This window comes from Dipodomys spectabilis, unplaced genomic scaffold, assembly GCF_019054845.1.
Source record: "Dipodomys spectabilis isolate Male_0828 unplaced genomic scaffold, ASM1905484v1 ptg000163l, whole genome shotgun sequence".
Taxonomy (NCBI): Eukaryota; Metazoa; Chordata; class Mammalia; order Rodentia; family Heteromyidae; genus Dipodomys; species Dipodomys spectabilis.
The window spans coordinates 19,278,552-19,297,026 of NW_024870840.1; the positions used below are offsets into that span (position 1 = coordinate 19,278,552).

Here is an 18,475-nt window from a genome sequence, read left to right on the forward strand (position 1 = left end):
AAATGACTCTTTAATTAGTACTGATATAGTGAAAGGAAAGCAAGCTCTGATACCCTACAACCCTAGGAGTGAATCCCAGCTTGGTTACTTTCTGGTCAAATGGCCCTTAGGCATATCATTTAATTTCTCTGAATCCCAATTTCTGCACTTAGAAAGAGTAATGTAATGTTGACAAATACTATCTTTGATGGCTATAAAAGGATTAGGAAAATGTAAAGGCAAAGTCTCATACATGCCTGATATAAACTATGTATAAATCCAATAAAATAATAACCATTCTCATCAAGTTTATCAGATATTTCCTACCATCATACTATAGTAACGTAAAATGAATTCTAATGCCTAAAGTCTAAATTCTAACTTTAGGAACTTATATTTTCATAGTTAATTATAACTAGCAAAATCCAGATCTATAATCTTTTATTGTCTTTTGTCATTTCCCTTCTGCTCTCATGAAAAACCAAACTTCCTTATATGATTTCCTGTGGTTTCTGTTTGCCCCACAACATATTCCAATTTTACTTCTAATCCAATTTCTACTAGTCCAATCACTATCACTATAGCAGTTCAACTGCTAACATTAGTTTTCTTGTTATTTTAATAATACTGAAGAGAAAAAAATGTTTTAAAATTAAGTGAACAATATAAGGAATAACAGAATTATAACCCACTAATATTCTAGCTTTTATCTTCCACTCACTTCTCTGATACATTGTTCTTAAAGATCTGAAGTTGTGTAACTCTAAGTGCTTTAAATAAGTCCTATCCCCCTTTCTAAGGCCATCTCTTATGTATCATATGAAAAGATTAAACAACAAGCTTGCTAACATACTTTATAGCTTGCTGTTAATTTGATTTAGGCTTAATGTTTTTAATATATTCCATGTTTAGTCCTCCTTCCCCTCTCATCTTCCTATCTTTTCATATCGTTCTATTTTTGACAATTCTAGCAGCCATTCTCCCATTCTTGAATTCAGTACACTAAGTATCTCCTTCAAAGACTCTGGCCACATCATTATAACCTCCAGTCCTTCTTTACTTTTCTAAGTACCTTCAAGTCACTAGGGAGATGAAATTCCATAGGGTCCTCCAAGATCTCCAGTCCTATAGCTAGCAAGTCCAACCCTAGGTCTATCAAACTTTCTTGAGCCTTCAATCTTATACGTTATTGTCATTCATCATTCAACCAATAGTGTTAATGAAGTATGCCAATAGCTGTTCTGTACACTGAGTTTGGATGTAAAATCAATCAGATCATCCTTGCCCTAAAGGAATTCAACTTAAGAGGCCTTTACTAATATTGTAATGATGGTCTATGGGTATTATAGCTTGCCTTTACTTATACTGGGACATTATTTCCTCACTCCAGAACAAATTCAATATGGTCCATTCCAAGGCTGAAAAAAGCAATTCAGGCATATAGAACAGGTAGACCAATAGATACAATCAAATGTGCTGAGTCACCAGGAGCCAGTGGCTCATACCTATAATTCTACGTATTCAGGAGGCTAAGATCTGAGGATCAAGGTTCAAAGCCAGCCTGAGGAAGGAAAGCCCAAGACAGTCTTAACCACCAAAAAAAAAGCAAAGTAGAAATGTGGCTCATTGAGCACAAGCCTTTAGTAATAGAAAGGAGTAAGATATCTCCCAGACTGGAATAAGATCAGGATCAATTTCCTTAAAAAGGAAACACCATTAACTGAGCTCTAAAGAACAAGACAGTATTAACTTGTAGAGTGCCAATGGTTCACACCTATAATCCTGAGTACAGGAAGCTGAGATCTGAGGATCATGGTTTAAAGCTAGCCCAGGCAGAAAAGCCCCCATGAGACTCTAACTAGTAGAAATACAAGAACTGCCTTGAACAAAAGATCTCAGGGACAGGGCCTAGGCCCTGAGTTCGAGTCCTACAACTGACACAGGGAAAGGGAGAGGGAGAAGGAGATGGGGGAGAGAGGAAGAGAGGGAAACAAGAGGGAGAGAGGGAGAGAAAAAGGAGAGGGGGAGAGAAGGAGAGAGGGAGGAGAGAAAAAGAAAGAGCATTAACTTGAATTCACCATGTTTTATGTTGTAGAAAATTTTCTGAGCAGATATGTTTAGAGAGAGGGAGAGAGAGAGAGAGAGAGAGAGAGAGAGAATGTGTGTGTGTGTGTGTGTGTGTGTGTAAAGAGGAGGGGAAACATTGCAACAATGAGACGTACAAGTTGTTATGCCGAAAAACGAACTTTACAACTTTGGTGGGGGGGGGGGGAGGGTTGGGTGGAGTGGTGGGGGAGGATGGGATGGGAAGGGGAAACAAAGGAAGAAGCTACAATGCTTGATAAGAAATGTATTCATTATCTTGCCCCTGTAATTGTAACCCCTCTGTACAGTATTTCCATAATGAAAAAAAGAGGAGGGGAAAAAGCTATTCCATTTTGCTGGAATGTAAATTCTAAGAAAGAATCCTGTGAATGGCTTTTAGTAGTGGAATAAAAATTTAGTAACCACCACAACCCTATGATAGTTATAGCTTCATTTTGCTAAACAGAAAATGAACTTGAGAAAAGTTAGATGGACTGTACAAAGTCTCACAAATACATACAAACCCAAAAATGGCCAACTGTTAAGCCCATCCTTCGTTTGTTCCATCCTCAGAGCTGTATAGAAATATGACCAGCTCCTCGGATTTCATTGAAAAATCAACTTTTCCTTGGCTATTCTAATCCTTGGTAAGTACCGCTTTCAAAATCCAAACATTCACCAAAGTTATCTTAGCTCCATTTATAAAACAATCAGTAAAATCTAGTATATTCATTTTTTGCATTTTCACCAGTATGGATTTAAAAAAAAACAAAAAAACATTTTTCCCTTATGTTCCAGAGATCTCAAAAGATTTGGGCAGTAATAAGGCAACCCACACAGAATTCACTGTATACTCTGTAATGCAAAACACATCAGCATCCATTTTATCTGGCAGCAGGAAGAGATATAAGTTAGGACCCTACAATTATCCCTGCAGAGAGGTACACCAGAGGGAATGTAGGCATAACAGCTACAATAATGGTAACACAAATAGCCATCTGCACTTATGGCCAGGCATGCCAAGAGCTTTTAAACACCCACATCCCTAATGCTACTCTCTCCCTCTGTGCAGGTGGGCCAATTCCTTTCCATTCTTTCCAGCCCACATAATTTCAGAGAAATAGATAATCTGCTGCCAGGAGCAGGAAGCAAAGAAAGCTGCTGTACTTTTGAACACAAAAGACCAAAAAAGAAGGGCCCTGACTCCACCCTGTGTTCTACCCAATAAACCAATATTTCTCTATTATTCTCACTGTCTAAAAACACAGAAAGGTAATTCCTGTTCATCACCCCCAAGTCCTTCCCTTTCCCTGACATTCACTCTACCCCAACTAGTTTGGCTACCCTTCCTATCTCAACTCATGGTAAAGCTGTCAGTTCCAGTCTCCTCATTATCCTAGGAGATCTTGAAGACAGGGGTCCCCCTTCCCTCCCTCCCTCTCTCCCACACACACACATTCTCTCTCCTTCCACCCTCCCTTACCCTCTTTCCCTCTCCCCCTCTCTCTCTCTCTTTTTTTGGGGGGGGTCCGGTCGTGGGGCCTGAACTCTGGGCCTGGGCACTGCCCCTCAGCTCTTCAGCTCAAGGCTAGCGCTCTACCACTTGAGCCATAGCGCTTTTGTCGTTTTGCTTATGTGGTGCTGGGGAATCAAACCCAGGGCCTCAGGCATGCAAGGCAAGCGCTCTACCACTGAGCCACCTTCCTAGCCCTCCCCTTCTCTCTTATCTCCCTCCCTCCCCCCTAAGTCTCCCTCATTCTTTCTTCCCCCACCTACCATCTTCTCCTCTCTCTCCCTTCCCTACCTCCCTTCATAAATTCTCAACAGCCAGCATGCTTCTATCCATACAGGTAAAGATGTGCTGGGTAAATACAAGAACTGCTGAAATGAACAAGAGCTAAATGGTACAAAAGGAAATAGTAGGACAGTGACTCTCAGGTCTGAGGGCACAGGGTAGCTGTGAAGAAACCATGCTACAGCTTCTAAACTAAAACAATATGGTGAATACAACATTTACATAAGAAAAATTAGCAGTTAAAGTTGAGCAATAGTGGCTCATGCCTGTAATCCTTGCTACTCAGGAGGCTGAGATCTGAGAATTGCAGTTCAAAGTCAGCCTGGGCAGGAAAGTCCATGAAACTCATATCTCCAATTAACCACTAGAAAACTGGAAGTGGTGCTGTGGCTCAAGTGGTAGAGTGCTCGCCTTGAGCTGGAGAGCTAAGGGACAGTGCCCAGACCCAGAGCTCAAGCCCCACAACCGACCAAAAAAATAGCAGTTAATAGTCTCTAATTCAGAAGATGAAGGTAAGAACATCATTTTTTTAAAATCACTAATCTTATTTGTGCTACATCCTCAAGAACCAACTAACAAACTAGGAACAAGAGGATAGGCTACAAAAATCATATCCATCCTATCCAGTTCCAGTAACAAACATGATAAGCTCTCATTCTTAGCTTTTTGTTCACCCTTTCCCTTACCCTCTTTGTGTCCCCCCACCCTGAGACAACCAAGAAAACAATGGATGTGCTACAGTATCAAGTATTCTCAAATAAATCCTCTCCTGGGTTTTCCATTTATCTGAGGGCTGCTAGCAAGATATGTGATTTATTCCCAATTATAGCAGAATTAATCTAAGTGATAACATAGTTACCAATTCTTCAACAAGGTGCTAGAAACAATGAAAGATCTTAATAGCACATTTAAGCAATGGACACTTGCCTAGTGGCCTTCAGCCCTGTGCAGCCAAGTATTTCCTATTGCTTCTTGCTTTACCAGCTACTACCCCATCCCCATCACGAGAGACAATCTTCCTTACTAACTACACTGGTCAAAACAGAACCTGAGCCTGGTGCCTGGCTCACAACTGTAATCTTAGCTACTCAGGAGGCTGAGATCTGAAGATCTCAGTTCAAAGCCAGCCCAGGCAGGACCATGAAACTCTTATCTCCAATAAACCATCAGAAAACCAGAAGGGTCACTGTAGCTCAAGTGGTAGAGCGCTAGCCTTGAGCTGAATAGCTGAGGGACAGCACCCAGGCCCAGAGTTAAAGTCCCACAACCAACCAAAAACAAAAACAAAAAACAGAACCTGACAGAAAAGACAGGAAAACAAGTTAATAAGATCATGGGATACCCTTTAATAATACTTATTTCTTAGTCTTGGGGGGTTTTTTCCTCTTAAAAGAACATAATTACCTTGGGAGGTGCCAATTTTTACCAAATTTTACTTGGAACTATTATAATAAGGTACCAGAGCTAAAATCATCCTCAGAAATAGCCTTATCATATCCCTACATTTTGTGGATAGAAAAAGGTCACCAAAGACCAGCCAGCTACAGGCATGGCTCAAGTGGTAGAGCACCCATCCACCAAGCCCAAGACCTGAGTCCAAACTCCACCACTAAAAAAAAAAAGTTAAGGCTTGCTAATGACATTATGCAATATTGATTCTAAATGACAAAAACAACATCTACTTTGTCTCCAGTGTCCAACACAAAGTTCAGCACTTAATAAGAGGTTGGTAAACTGAAATAGATGAACGCAATCCATGGGAAACCTAAAACATATGATGTTTTGCTTCAAATACAATGTTTACTCATATGTTACCAGAAGGTTATAGTCCATGTATGGTAACTTGGAAATCAGGTTCTTTCCCTCTCAACAACCAGGCACACATCCTTTATCTCTGGCAAGATTCCTAACTTCCTTCTCTCTTCCAACTGCTCTAAAAACCGTAACAGCTCAAAATTGATTTTCTAAAATATCTCTCATCTCTCACTCAGATTCTTTTAGCAATTTTCAATTAGTCCTCTTAATGGCTCTCCACTTAGCATCCCTCCTTATAGCTTGAACGTAAGACTCAGAAACACATTTGGGTGGCTTTTGACTTCTTTGTTGTTTTGTTTTTTAAACCAAGGATCCAGATGGTCTCTCTGCATCATATATAACTTTTTGTAATACATGGTAAATTCAACCCCAAAGACCCCATGACCCCATGACTTTGATCATACCAAAACCTGTGTCTGGACATCCTTACACTTTCTGCATAAAGAATTCTTATCCATGTTTAAAGGTCTTCAAATGCCTCTTTTATGTCATTGACGAAATACTGAAAATCTAGATGGCAAGCATTGATCTATGCACTATAAACATAACATTGACTAAGACACAGTCTGGGAAGCCAGATAGTAAACAATGAGTGGTAAAGTGAGAGAACAATGGTGGCAGTGACTTTCTCCAAAGGCAGACTCATTTGGTCCCTCAAGACCAAATCAAGAACAGGAGACTTGACTATGTTTCTATATTTTCTTGACACACTACAATGAATAATTTCATTTACACCAGGCATGGAGCTCAGGGCCTGGGTACTGTCCCTGACCTTTTCTGTTCCATGCTAGCACTCTACTTTTTGAGCCATAACTCTACTTCCGGTTCTTTGATAGTTAACTAGATCTAACAGTCTCATGGCCTTCCCAGCCCAAGCTGGCTTTAACCATGATCCTCATATCTCAACCTGCTTAGTAAGTATGAATACAGGCATGAGCTACAATAATATTTTGAGTGAATTTTAAAAGCTAGAATTCAAAGATGTATAAATTAAAATTTAGTAGAAAAAACAGTCATAATCAAATTTAACTAAAAGCCAAGCAACCCAAACGTAAGCTATTCCCACCACCTACAATATTTTAGGCAAATCCCTTTCCTTTCTGTCACACAGGCAAAGGAAATAAGCTGGGCTATACAGTACTGAAACAAAAAGGCCACACCACAGAAACAGACACTATCCAGTGCTGCAGACTGTCACTGTGCAGCAGTGTAGGGTGAGCCCACATTTCTGAAGCCAGAAATCTAGATTTCATGTACACTCTCCCATGTTTAAAATATTGTCAACCAAACACAGCCTCGTGGGCAAGAATCAGACCAACAGCCTCGTTTGCTACCTCTGGTCTAGATCATCCCTAAACCCTCTCTAGTTTTAAGGATCCATAGCTTTAAATGGAGTAACTTCTCAACCAAAACTATTGAAGAGGAGATAACAGGGTTAGAGAACAGAAAAAGAAAAGAACAGTCTCTTCCATCATAATTCATCTGGCAACAAAATCCTTGTTGGGGGAAAAAATGTATCCTGAATAAAAGCAAGACCAATTCTAACTTCTTCGTTAGAGAGTAAAAGCAAGTCCATTATATTCTTAGTGATCTAGAGCTGGAGCTGTTACACTTTTGATCAATATGTACCCCTATCGTAAACAATCAGGTGTGCTTAAACAGGAGCAACATCCACACTCCACATGGCACATAGCAAGGAAATCAATTATACTGAAGACTGGAAAAGTGCCCAAAGACACAGCAGGAATTTGATATGAACATCAGGATGAGGAAGGAGAATGAATAATTCAGACTCCCTGATTCACTTAACGAAGTCCTGTCAAGCACAAGCTGAGGACCCATGGTTTGTGGGCTGAATTCTCAACTACAAGGCAATTGAGCTCACCAAATGGAAAGCCTACAGCGCCTGTGGTGGCAGGTGGGAGAAGAAAAGAAAAAGTCACACCTAAACTATGTTTCTGAGAGCCAATTCATTATAAAGGGCCAAATGTTGAAACAATCTGATTTTATGCTGTCATTAACAAAAGAAAACAAATATGCCTATTCTATATAACATCTATCTTCTGTAAGAAGGCCACCATTAAACTGAGGACAAAGTAAATAAGACAATGGAAAACAAAATATCAGTCACCAGAGCTGAAAGTAGAGAGATCTTCCCAACTCTTTCCCCTCACACATCCAGGTGGAAGGAAGTGTAACATTAACTATCTACACTGCTACAATGATAACTGTGGACTCACACATTATTTACTAACTGCTAAACTCAGCTGCAAATGTGTAAACACAGGTCTATTCTGAAAATAGATCAAGAGCTATCCTGAGCTTTAGATAAACTCTAAATATTTTGGAAAATAGTTTTGTACAAGGATTTAGTTTTTATTTTTTAAAAAAAGTACATCTGTTATCTAAATGACCATTTTTTTAGGTGGTACATAAATTACCTAGGAAAGAAAAAGAAAGGGAGGGGCTCAGTGGTAGAGTGCTTGCCTTGTATGCATGAGGCCCTGGGTTCAATTACTCAGCACCACATAAACAGAAAAAGCTGGAAGTGGCACTGTGGCTCAAGTGGTAGAGTGCTCACCTTGAGTTGAAGAGCTGAGGGACAGCGCCCAGGCCCAGAGTTCAGGCCCCATGACCAGCCAAAAAAAAAAGAAAAAGAAAGGGAAAATCCAGTCTATTTTCATGTATTTATGATAGGTTTGATGTTTTTATCTTCCATTTTTGTTTTTTAATGACAAGTGTAAAATATTTATAACCATTCAAACATTTAAATTTCTCAAAGCTATAATACTGATGCAAATAGCTCGGTATTGTAAAATGTTACTTGTAAACAATGAGCCAAGAATATATTGACTTCTAGCCAGGCACTGGTGGCTCACACCTGTAATCCTAGCTACTCAAGAGGCTGAGATATGAGGTTCACAGTTCAAAGCCAGCCCAGGCAGGAATATCCACCAGACTCTTATCTCCAATTATCTACCAGAAAACCAGAAGTGGAACTGAGGCTCAAGTGGTAGAGCGCTAGCCTTGAGCTGAAGAGCTGAGACAGCACCCAGGCTCAGAATTCAAGCCCCATGACTGACAAAAAAGAAAAAAAAAAGGAATATATTGACTTCTAAATGCTACACTACTAAAATTATGCTGGTACAAAAATCAAATCTGGGAAAATAACAAATTTGATGAGCTTCTCAAATTCTTCTAAGGTTGTAAAGATACAGAAGTTACAAAGCGAAGACCAAATTCTAAATACTAGCTAAGTAGGAGAAAGCAGATTTCACCAAGCAATTATTACCATAAAAAAATGCACTTAGTGTGAGCTCATGCTTTTAAAAACCACTTTAAAAATTAACCTAATTCCCAAAGTTACCAAAAGCAACAAACAACCTCTCAAAATTCAAATGGCTGAGCAGAAACTATTTCAATCCTAAAAACAAAGAAGTAGCATTAAAATGGAAAAGTAATCAACAGCATGTTCCTTGGGGTGATAAAAACCAAATTTTCTTATTTACATCAGACTAGCCTCTAGGGAGTGAATCTACCAATCCACAATGTAGAGGCATATGATACTACAGCAGTGACTCAAACCACAGAACCTATTAGAGGAGCTAATGCACCACCCAGACACTTGTTGCTCACACAGTGGACAACAGATCATGATCTAAGGGTTCACCAGACAAACACGTGTTGCTCACACTGTGTATTACAGATCATGATCTAAGGGTTCACCAGGCAAGATCCCAAAGGTCTGAGATAGAATGAGGCCCTTAATTTTCAAATTCCTAGTGACTGGATACATTCTTACCTGACTTTGTTTTTGTGAAAGAACAGAAGGCCACACTGTTGAAATTTCAACAGTCCAAAAAATGGAAAACAACATTCCCAGAACAAGAATAAAATTAAGTCTATAATTTATGTGGTGACACTGGGGCAACAGTATTTGTTTAATGAATTTTTTTTTTTATCTTTAAATAGTTTGCACAGAAAGGCTTCAACATAGCATGTTGATTTATGTGTACCATGTACCTTGATTGGTGTTACCCCTTTATTCTCCCAATGTACCCCAACCCCATCCATTCCCTCAGTTCTATTTAACATATATACACTGATTATTGTAACTATATGTACTTACCATTCCCTCCCTCCTTTTAATACCATTGCCCTTAGACATGTTTCAGCTTCCTGGTATTCATTCTGTTATACTGTTAATTGTTCTGAGGAGTTACTCCTTAGAAATTTACCATACTCGGGGCTGGGAAGGTGGCTCAGTGGTAGAGCGCTTGCCTTGCAATGCATGAGGCCCTGGGTTCGATTCCCCAGCACCACATAAGCAAAAAGAAAAAAGCCAGAAGTGGTGCTGTGGCTCAAGTGGTAGAGCGCTAGCCTTGAGCTGAAGAGCTGAGGGACAGCACCCAGGCCCAGAGTTCAGGCCCCACAACCGGACCCAAAAAAAAAAAAAAAAGAAAGAAATTTATCATACTCAAGTCAGTTTGACTGTGTGTGTGTGTGTGTGTATATATATATATATGTATGTATATATATATATATATATATATATACACACACATATATATGTGTATATATATAGGCATATGGCCATATATGGTTTACATATGTGTTTATAGTTCAGATCTAATTTCCACATAAGAAAAAACCATGTGCCTTTTAACCACATTTTTTTAAACTTCCCAGATAATACAAGCAGTTAAGACTGAGTAACACTACTCTAAATAAATCCTGAAACAAACCAGCCAGGGTTTACCTAATTACTGAAACAGGAACAAAGCTTAAAAGGAGGCTAAAAGATCCAAATACTAAACAATGATCATTTGTTCCCAAAACTCTGGAACATGTTTTCTATACTGATAGGGATCTTTCAGTTCTAAAATCCTATCATCTATCTAACCATCTAATAAATATTATATATATATGTGTATATATATATATATATATATATATATATATATATATCAGACACTGTACAAGGTACTAGAAATTCTTAAAAGTATACAAATATCAAATATTATCCCTACCCTCAAGGAATTTACAGTCTGGTAGAAGATCAAGGAAAATTGGTTCTTATACAGCCTGCTATAGTTTAGACCATGAATGTCACATATAGGTCCATATGTTAAACATTATTTCCCCAAAGGTTAGTAGAAGCTTTAAAAAAAAAAAAATTAGAGGCAAGGGCTTAAGGAGTGGCTTCAGTAACAGTACAATACCTGCCTAGAAAGTATGAGGCTATGCATTCAAACCCCAGTGAGGAGAAGGGGGGCTGGAGACTAGCCTAGTGGAAGGAGGAAGTTAGGTGACGGGGGTGTGCCCTTGAAGTGAATAGAGGGCCTTTGGCCCCTTACTCTCTCCCTATTTCCTGGCTGCAATGAGGTGAGCAGCTTCTTCTGCCACACATACTTCTGCCATGATACTCTGTGGCTACAGACCCATAGCAATATAGCCATAGACCGAAAACTATTAAAACAAGAACCAAAATTAACCTTTCCTCCCTTGAAGTTGATTATCTCTGGTATTTTGTTGCTATAATAGACAGCTAATATACAGTAAAGATTGCTGCTATGGAAACAATCAGGAGAGTCTCCATCCCTATCTTGGACATTCAGCAAAAGAACCCAGAAAAAACTGAGTCAAAGCTGTCATCTCAAAGATGACAGCTATTGTCACAAAAAGTGGCAGAATTGTCACTTGGAGAACTTCAGTTTTGTTTTTTAAAAATTTTTATTGTTGATCAGTCTCACTATGTTACTTATATCAGATTCCTGAGTGCTGTGATTAGAGGCATGCCCCACTCATGACTAACACAGAGGGAATCTAAATCATATTCTGTATGAGTAGGTCAAGATAATGTAGAAGAGACCGAAACCCAATTGCCATGTCATTAAAAACACTGAAGGACAGTGAGACTGCTTTTCAGAAGGACCACCCTAAGAAAGATGCCAACAGTGAAGTGATGGGAGCAATGTATCACTTGGGGTATAGATAAAGCTTTCAGAACCTAGTAACTGGTATCCCTTAAGTAACACATTAAGGACAGAGCTTGCCAAAAGAGCAGATGCTGAGTTCGCATATCTACAAAGTAACCAAGTATACCTAACAGGAAAGAGGTATAAATCAGAGAGAGCAGTTTGAAGTTATCCACAGATAGATCTTAAATAAAACCTTGGCAATAGATGAGCTCAGCCAAGAAAAGCATACGTAATAAAATGAAGCTAAAGCCAAATTCTGTTCTAAGGAAGAGGTTATGAAAGTGCTCTGGCAGACAGACAAGAAATTTTCAAAAAGATGACATAAAAGAAGCCAGGAGAGGGGCTGGGAAGGTGGCTCAGTGGTAGAGCGCTTACCTTGCATGCCTGAGGCCCTGGGTTCAATTCCTCAGCACCACATAAGCAGGAAAAAAAAAGCCAGAAGTAGCGCTGTGGCTCAAGTGGTAGAGCGCTAGACTTGAGCTGAAGAGCTGAGAGACAGCACCCAGGCCCAAAGTTCAGGCCCCATGACCGGACCCCCCCCCCCCCAAGAAAAAAGAAGAAGCTAGGAGAAGAAAGGCCACTGATAAGATGGCAATGACTAGCTGAGGGGAAAAAATATAGGTCTGTAATAAGTACAACAGGTACTGACAACTATTATAAGAAGTTAACTTAGCAGACACCGGCAGCTTGCGGCTCACGCCTGTAATCCTAACTACTCAGGAGGCTGAGATCTGAAGATCACGGTTCAAAGCCAGACTGGGCAGGAAACTTCGTGAGATTCTTTATTTTTTTTGTTTTTTTTATTGGTCATGGGGCTTCAACTCTGGGCTTGGGCGCTGTCCATGTGCTCTTCAGCTCAAGGTGAGTGCTCTACCGCTTGAGCCACAGCACCACTTCCAGTTTTCTAGTGGTTTATTGGAGATAAGAGTCTCACAGACATTCCTGACTGGCTGGCTTTGAACTGTGATCCTCAGAGCTTAGCCTCCTGAGTAGCTAAGATTACAGGCATAAGCCACCAGCACCCAGCTTCATGAGACTCTTACCTCCAATAAACTACTAGAAAACTGGAAGTGGTACTGTGGCTCAAGGGGTAGAGCACTTACTTTGAACTGAAGAGTGCAGGGAAAGTGCCCAAGCCCAGAGTTCAAGCCCCACGACCAACAAAAAAAAAAGGTAACTTGCAGAAAAAGAAAATGAGCTGGAGGGTAGATAAAAATAACAAAATGCTGAAAACAAGGATAGTTAAACAAGGATACAGGTTGACCCATTGTAAAAATGAGATGTACAAGACACTATGTTGAAAATGAATTTTACAACTTTGGTGGGGGGGGGAGGGAATTGGAAAGGAAGGGATTGTAGGAGGGGTAACAATGCTTGATAGGAAATATACTGATTACTCATGTAACTGTAACCCCTTTGTACAGTATCTTTGCAGAAAATTTTTTTTTTTCTTTTTTAGGTCCAGTCGTGGGGCCTGAACTCTGGGCCTGGGCGCTGTCCCTCAGCTCTTCAGCTCAAGGCTAGTGCTCTACCACTTGAGCCACAGCGCCACTTCTGGCTTTTTTTCTTTTTGCTTATGTGGTGCTGGGGAATCGAACCCAGGGCCTCATGCATGCAAGGCAGGCGCTCTACCACTGAGCCACCTTCCCAGCCCCCAGAAAAATATTTTTAAAAAGACTATATGTGTTAGATTTTATTTGGTTAAAGGTTAATGAAAAGTGATATAGAAGGTCAGATTAAAAATCTGGGAAAGAGGGTCAGGTATGGTGGTGCCTGTCTATAACCCAGCCACATGGGAAGCAGAGATGGGAGGATTACAGTTTAAAACCAGCCCAGGCAAAAAGCTCCAGATCCTATCTGAAAAATAAAAAGATGGACGTATGGCTGAAATAACAAGAGTGCTTATATGAGTTTTGCCAAAAAAGGCAAGGTCAGGTTAACAAAAGTGGGGGAAAGTAGAAAATGGAAAAGAAAGAAATCCAAGTAGAATTTTCCACAGAAAGGAAAAGTGACACAAAAGATAGGAAAGAAAGTACATTTGGTTACGCTTGAAAGTTCAAGTCAGATGGCTTCCACTCAAACTATAAATTAAACTGTGTGCTACAAGTGAAGGGAGAGTGAACAAAAGAATACTAGAGGAATACTAGAAACAGCTACTGTACCAAAACCCCAAGAGATCACTTAGACCTCTTAGAGCAGAAAGACTGCCAGGAAGGCAGTCTTGGAGACCATGAAGGCAGACAGCTGTATTGATCTAGGCTGGGGTTTGCTAGATAGAAGAAAACAAAATGAGGCTATTGATGATACAGTTGTATAAGTACAGGGCTCTGGAATCTAAACAAGACAGAGCAGGAAGAAAAGACAAGGAATAATTGAACAAGAACACAGAGGGAAGGAAGGAAAGGTGAGCGGACACAGTCATCATATTCAATGTACATTATGTAAAAATTGAACTATGTAACGTGAGAACAGGGACGAGATAGGGAAAGATGGGACGAACAAAAGGAGTGACACTGACCAAGAAGCATTGTACTCATAACCTGACTTCTGGGAAGAAAAGTAAAAAACAATGCAGAGAGCCGAAGCCCTTTATTTCTCAGTGACTCTGAAAAAAAGATGCATATGGAAAGAAAGCCTTAATTTTCAGAAATGAAGCAGCTCCAGGATTTAGCCTTAAAAATAGGTGGTAAAAAACGGGACACCTGTAATCTTAACTATTCAGGAGGTTGAGATCTGAGGATCACAGTTCAAAGCTAGCCAAGACAGTAAAGTCTGTGAGACCCTCTATCCCCAATAAACCACGAAAAAGACATTTCTGTGACTCCAAGTGGAAGAACAATTGCCTTGAGCAAAAATGCTCAGGGACAGTGCTCAGACCCTGAGTTCAAGTCCCAGGACCAGAAAAACAACAACAAAAATAGATGGTGATGGTCAGGTTAATGTCAGTAAAGTTGATTAATTAAAGAGTGGGAACCTCGCTAAACCTCCCTCTAAAATAATTGGCCTCAATCCAAGAGCCAGAAGGTTTTGTTTGTTTTTTAAATGAGAGGGAGGGCCAAAACAAATAATAAGTGACAGTAGAGAGTACAAGAAGACAGTTCATTAGCCAAATACTTGGGCTTTAAAGGAGCATTGATTCAGATCTCCCTAACACAGAAGAACAAAGAACATCTACTTAGAGGGAGACATATAGCATCATCATAAATAAATCAACATTAGTTCTGAGAAAGGGGTAAAATAAAAATGTGAAATCAAGAGCCCAAGGGTGAAGGTTGGTTTACTACACAACAAAGACAATAAACAGTCCGTGAGGGAAGAAATCCTGGGAAGAACATGTCAGAGGGGAAAAAAAACAAATCAGGTCTAATACACAGGTGGCAAAAGGTATTTACCCTCTATATACTAACCAAGGAGTGCAGAGCAGAATGATTTGTTTAGCAACAGCCATTATTTATAAAAAAGAAAAAATAACTTATAATGATTCCTTAATAGAACTGGAGGGATTAGAAGGATGGGAACCTTTCAATAGGCATAAGCATCATCCAGATCTAAGTTAGCTGCCAGGAAGTGGAAAATACATTTGAGGTAGCTCACATGAAAAACAATGGCAGCCTCTCTGGTTACTAGAGAAAAGGCACCCTGAAACTCTAAGGCTTAGAATATCTATTTTTCCAGAACAGCCAAGAAAACTGAGTGGAGTCAGTTATAGTCTGGATCAATTCAGGCTGACAAAAATAGACCTGAACTTCTGGCATCTCTAATAATAACGACTAACCAATAAATACTATCAAATAGTCTCTCATGATTCAAGAATTTTCATACCTCTAATCAAAAATATAAAAAAAATCACAACTAATTTTTTTATTAATCTAGTACTTATAACTGCTCCTGTGCTATGGGCTTTACTTAAATAACTAATTAGCTCTCTCAACTCTATGAAGTAGAAACTATTAACATTTTACAGATGAAAAAACTGAGCCTCAGAAAAATTAAGGAAGTTGCCCAAGGTTTTAGATTATTAAAAAGCAAAAGCAGGCAGACTCTAAACCCTTTAACCCCTGAGCTTGAACCTTATTATACCAGTAGATGAAGATAATCTACTTAAGCACATATGCTCTTAGATATGCAACTCAAAATGTAATTACTAAGAGAAAAGAAAGTTATAAAAGGCACAACACTCACACAACATTTGTCTGGTTACAGAAACAAGGTAAGTATCAAAAATAAATTAAAAGGAAAATAATAATTTCAAATGGCATATAAGTACCAAAATCAGGACAGAAATAACAAGGATTGAGAAGATACCTATGGTCAACAGATCTTTAATTCTTCACCCAAGGCAAAAAACTTTCTAACAGATATTCATCTAAGTTTTCAGACTTCTGAAACTGAAGAAACAATGTGAAATTCTTTAGGGAAAAAGGCACTGGTGGTTCACGCCTATTATTCTAGCTACTCAGGAGGCTGAAAACTGAGATGAAGCCAACCCAGGCAGTAAACTCCATAAGGCTTTTATCTCCAATTAACCTCCCAAAACTTGGAAGTAGAGCTGTGGATCAAGTAGTAGAGTGCCAGCCTTGAAGCAAAAAGCTAAAGGACAGCACCCAGGCTTTGAGTTCAAGCCCTAGTACTGGTACAAATTAAAACACACACACACACACACACACACACACACACACACAATTAAAGTATACCAACACACCAGAAATAAGTCAAATCAGTCTTAATGAGCACCACACACACACACACACACACACACACACACACACACACACACACACACACACACACACACACTTAAAGTATACCAACATACCAGAAATAAGTCAAATCAGTCTTAATGAGCACCTGTTCTCCTTAATCTCGAATCTATCGTCCCAGTCACTTTCCCCAGTACCCTAATTTCCTTATATCAAAGCTCCTTTGGAACCCGAAATAAAAGCCTGTCTTCAGCCGGGCGCTGGTGGCTCACGCCTGTAATCCTAGCTACTCAGGAGGCTGAGATCTGAGGATCGCGGTTCAAAGCCAGCCCGGGCAGGAGACCCTGAGACTCCTATCTCCAATAAACCACCAGAAAACCGGAAGTGGCGCTGTAGCTCAAGTGGTAGAGCGCTCGCCTTGAGCTGAAGAGCTGAGGGACAGCGCCCAGGCCCAGAGTTCAAGCCCCACAACCGACCAAAAAAAAAAAAAAAAAAAAAAAAAACCTGTCTTCATTGAATATGTCTCTTGGGGGCATTTATCCTATAGGTCTCAACTACTGCCTCAAAATAAACTTCAAAATGTTGAAGCTGTGCTGAGACTGGTGGCTTATACCAATAATCCTAGCTACTCAGGAGGCTGAGATCTGAAGAACGAGCTTCAAAGCCAGCCTGGGAAGGAAAGTCCATGAGACTCTTATCTCCAACTAACCACCAAAAAGCAAGAAGTAGAACTGTGGCTCAAGTGGTAGAGTGCTAGCCTTGAGCACCAAAAGTTCAGGGACAGTTTCCAGGCCTTGAGTTCAAGACTCAGCACTAGACCAAAAAAAAAAAGTTCAAGCTGAGCCCCAAACAAAATAGCTCCAAGGAGAGGAGACACAAATGAACCCAACTTTGCCTTATTCACCTCTAAATCCCTCACGTATCTTCCACTCCACCTCGCCTCCATTGACCTACTAATAGAATAAATAACAGGGTACTCCTTATTTTGTTCTCAATCTTCTTGGGGCAGTAATAAAAAAAACAGAATGGTTCTTCAATGGCCTGAATCTTGACTAAGAGAAATATGATAATCAAATATATAATTCACCACTAGTTTTAACACATGAAGTGTCCAAATAGTCTTATTCTACTAAGAATCAACTAAGGCACACATAATACAGCATACACCACTAAATTCACCTTTGTCCATAACCCCAAAAAGGATTATCTTGATTTATTCGTCAATTTGAGCTCTCAAAATAAACAAACTTGTTCCTATTAGTCTGCTAATTTGCAGTTGAGGGTAAAATGGACTGCAGCCACTGGATTCTGATCATACAAAGACAGTCAGTAAAATACAAGTACACAAACAGGGAAAAGAACAGAAAAAAAGTAGGTAAGTATGGTGGTCTTAATATATGTCTACAAATTTTTGATATTACTTTAATCTAGAGATGGAACCTAATTCCTTTCCCATTGGAAGGAACCAGACTTGTTCACAGAACACAGAGGTCAAAATTTAAGCAAATCCTCCTACCTATGTAAACCTTCAGATGACTATAGCCCCAACAGTGGTTTTCCTGAGAAATCTTGAACCAAAAACCACACAATTAAGTTGCTCCCAGATTCCTGACCCACAGAAATGGTTATTTTAAACCCAGTGAATCTCAGATAGGCAGCTAGTGCTTGGAATATGTTTTTTGTTTGGTTGTTTTGCTTTTTTTTTGTTTTTGTTTTTGTTTTTGTTTTGCCAGTCCTTAAACTCAGCGCCTGGGCACTGTCCCTAAGTTATTGCTCAAGGCTAGCACTCCACCACTTGTTTATATGATACTGAGGAATCTAACCCAAGACTTCATACATGCTAAGCAAGCACTCTACCACTAAGCCACATTCCCAGTCCATGGAATATATTTCAGTACATGGAATACTGTACCATTATTAAAGGTCCCTCCAAGGTTCGGGACCAACACTACCAGTACTGCAGTGACTTCTCCTCCCCAGAATGAGCTAACAGAGAAGTATGAGAAACCTGGGACACGCATATAATTCAAAATGTTCTTTCCAGTAGCCATATTTAAAAAGGTAAAAAGAATAAAGATTAATTCAATAACATATTTTATTGAATCCCATATACCTAAAAT

General features: G+C 39.6%; 1 protein-coding gene and 1 non-coding gene across 7 annotated transcripts in view; both read right to left on the minus strand.

Moving 5' to 3' along the window:
• Rbfox2 (RNA binding fox-1 homolog 2) overlaps positions 1-18,475 on the minus strand; it is a 245,672-nt gene that overhangs the window by 192,951 nt on the left and 34,246 nt on the right. The gene's annotated exons all lie outside the window — the stretch shown is intronic.
• Positions 13,235-13,299, minus strand: Trnaa-ugc. The gene has a single exon. It is a non-coding gene; the product is annotated as a tRNA-Ala (tRNA).